General features: G+C 36.4%; 1 protein-coding gene across 2 annotated transcripts in view; it reads left to right on the forward strand.

The window, feature by feature from the left end:
• The window catches only part of LOC117106702 (proto-oncogene c-Fos-like), a 19,009-nt gene that overhangs the window by 2,355 nt on the left and 13,158 nt on the right, over window positions 1-3,496 (forward strand). Inside the window, exon 1 of one of the 2 annotated variants that reach the window (XM_033248109.1) lies at window positions 3,247-3,383. The exons of the other annotated variant lie outside the window; for it this stretch is intronic. The gene's annotated coding sequence lies outside the window, so the exon portion shown is untranslated. Of the gene's footprint in view, window positions 1-3,246; window positions 3,384-3,496 lie in introns of those variants that run through there. 2 annotated transcript variants of the gene reach the window in all.

Raw genomic sequence — 3,496 nt, forward strand, 5'->3', positions numbered from 1 at the left:
ATCTCATACTGCACTTTTTAATTCATTATTAATACACTATTGTTATTTTCTCATCCGCCTGGATGGTTTCGGGAAAATCATTTTGCTAAATGAGAAAACAACATTTTATTTTTATTTTTTCCGCCGTCCTCTGACGATCTTTTAAAAAAAAAGTCTGCAAAACAAGATATAAAAAAGTCTCGCCTTTGTCAAATGAAATTAGACAGCCTGGACAGGGCTTCAATTAATCTTCAAATTCGGAGTACATTCATACATTTGTAGAGGTAAGTTTGGAAGGGCTAAAAAAAAAAAGATCGCCAATGAATGCGAGAGGAGTGACTCAATACCTTGTGCCTATGAGAAAGGGGTTCCGCGTAACACGTAACAGGATTTCGCGACTTCTTTCGTCATTAGAGGGATATAATGCAATATCATTTTACGTTATAAAAATGAGGGCAAACATTTTATAAATAAACTGTTGATATTATTTCTTATAATAATAATATATATATATATATTAATAATAATATAATAATAATAATAATAATAATAATAATAATAATAATAATAATAATAATAATAATAATAATTATAATAATAATAATAATTATTATTATTATTATTATTATTTCGATGTGTATTTGCGTCAGGAAAATATCATAGGAGTGATGTTCTGAGTCAAGTTGGGAACACATTGAATATTCGGAATGATATCACGCCAGGTGGCAAAACATCATCCCTATGGTTATTATTGATATTATTATGTTATAGTTATATTATTGTCATTATCATTATAACCATCATAATCTTTATTATATTAGACCCCTAGGCCTATTAATAATAATAATAATAATAATAATAATAATAATAATAATAATAATAATAATAATAATAATATAAATACAGGCCTCCCTCCAATTAAAGACCTTTTTTTTTTAACCAGGGTTTCCATGATCTTTAGCAGCTTTGGTCTCTAATTAGAATAATAAAGATAATAGACATTTGTTAATTTGGGACCACAGAATAGTGGTCTTACGTTGGAGGTGGTCTTTAATTGGAGGGGTCTTTAATTAAAGGGAGACCTGTAGGCCTATTATTTCATTTCCATTTTTTTTACTGATGTCATTCATGAATTCGAACTATTCAGAAACTGTAAAATTGCGCAATAACTACTGACTTTCGTTTTTTTTCGATTTAACACCATTCATTTAAATATAATTGAGATATTAAGGCCTAATTTAAATTGATTTGTTGACGCCAACCATTTCGGAGAATACTAATTTTTTTTCATAAGGGGTCTTTATTAAAATTTGAAAAGCATTCCAAGCGCTTCTGCTTGCGTCATTCAGTACGTGCAGACATATATACCGGATCCAGGAGATCCTAGGTATTTACTACGACGGCCTTCTGACATTTTCTGTGTTTTATCCACTTTTTAAACATCAGCGCAATTAGGCCAAACATTGTACGTATCATGAGAGATGACATATTATTGGCCTACGCATCCGGGTTGAAATCAGAGGCCATCCTGGTACGAACCATACTTAACGTACCTGCAAATGCGTATTCACGCACGTCCACTTCAATTGGCCTAGCAGTGAGGATTTGATAAATTATGAACTTAAGATGTGTTACTTAATCAGTGGCGGATCCATGAATTTGAAATGTAGGGGTTCACAGATTGAGAATCTATGCCACCTCAGGCCCACCATCAGCCCCACATGGATGAATTGGGGCTGAAGAAAAATGTATGATTATGGTACAGTACCTTTAGATGGCCGGAAATGACACTCTCAGACTTTTAATATAATTTTTTCCCTACATTTTTTAATGTTTCGAAAAAATAGTGGGTGGGGGGAGTGGGGTGGCCTCCCCTTAAATCTGCCAATTGCTACCACCTGTACATATTACGTATTCGTATTTAGGAGCAAAATTTTTAGCAGCATAAGGTTTCGTATTAAACCATAAAATACAGATATCGCTCCCATAACTTGCGACATACGATATGTTAATACACAATTGTATTCCTTAGTACCACAGGGAGTCAAATGAGGCCGTAATGTGGTCATTTGTTTATCCCGGCCCAGTGGCGTAACGGCGATGGGGTCGGGGGCCCAGTGGCTTTCTGAAATTTGAGCAATTCCAGTAATGGCGCCAGCGGGGGGGGGGGGGGGGGGGGGGGTGTAAAGTCAGGGGAATTCCCCCACCCCACCCTATCGGACAGGCCTCTACATCCAGTCGTCCGACGCCATGACGACGTCGTCGGATCAAAAATTTAAATAAATTTTTGGGTCTCATTCGCTAATTCCATCGTGGGGTTTTAGATCGGAATTTGCTCGTTTTTTAATCATGTTTGTCATTTGTTATTCAAACGACGAATAAATGATATAATGTCAGTGGTGGATCCATGAATTTGAAATAGAGTGGGACCAGGGAGGAACTTTCAAAGATGGGGGGGGGGGGTTTAATTTATTATTGTGGCACCTCCGGATTACGGGAAATGGCACTGACAGACTTAAAATGGTGAACATAATTTTCATTTTATCTCCATTTAAAAAAAAAAAAAAATGAAAAATCCAGTGGAGGTCCCGGACCGGCAGAGCGCCCTTTAATCCCCACCACACTGGATATAATATGATATAGGCCCATGTCCTACAGTCGATGCCAACACATTATGCTGTTAAGTACCGTATCAACAAAACCATTTTTGTTCAGGGTGATAGACCCAGGACCATATTGGTGGGGACCCCTTCGGGTCGGGGCCACCACACGTTACGCCACTGTCCCGGTCTGTGTGAGCTGTGAGAAATGTGATGAAGCCACCTTCAATTATAAAGATTTCCATGGAATGTTAAAATACTGTATACTGTAGGTGAACATAAACAATATCAATACAAATGCTTTTATATTTCTTGACTAACATTTTGAAGACCTAAAACTTGAAATATATATATTTTATGAAACTGTTGTTATTAACATTCGTTGGATAATTCCTCAAAATCGTCACGTATATAAATAGCGTTAGGCCTATATTAGTACTCAGAATTATGGACTCCTTATAATACGTGGATGGAATAACAGAAAACGTGTAAATCCCAGTCACGAAGAGCACATGATGTTGATTAAAATGTATTAAATATACATAATAACAATGAAAAAAGTCACGAGATAATGCCGCAATCACATCTGATTCGTCGATATTATGATACAGTAATCTATTTTTAGACGTGCGCCAACAACGCGCTTAATGATCATTTGCCGATTGAATACCGAGGCCTACGTTGGCGGCTCGCTTTAACAAGCCAGTGTGTGAATTGTACGGTACCGAATTACACACATTCAAAAATAAATAGATACAACAGTAGGATCTCCATTGAGGCACAAAACACGCATTGAAACTAAAGGTAGGCCAAAGTGGTTAATGATTTGCTAAGATGACGTTTTTGCTAGCATGTGTTTTTGGTGTATCTAAGGGCCGCAAATGATCAGCTTTGCTGGATGGGCTACCCTCCTTAAA

The sequence above is a fragment of the Anneissia japonica genome, unplaced genomic scaffold, assembly GCF_011630105.1.
Source record: "Anneissia japonica isolate Jap-2015-1 unplaced genomic scaffold, ASM1163010v1 scaffold287705_len1045735_cov187, whole genome shotgun sequence".
In the NCBI taxonomy this organism is placed as follows: Eukaryota; Metazoa; Echinodermata; class Crinoidea; order Comatulida; family Comatulidae; genus Anneissia; species Anneissia japonica.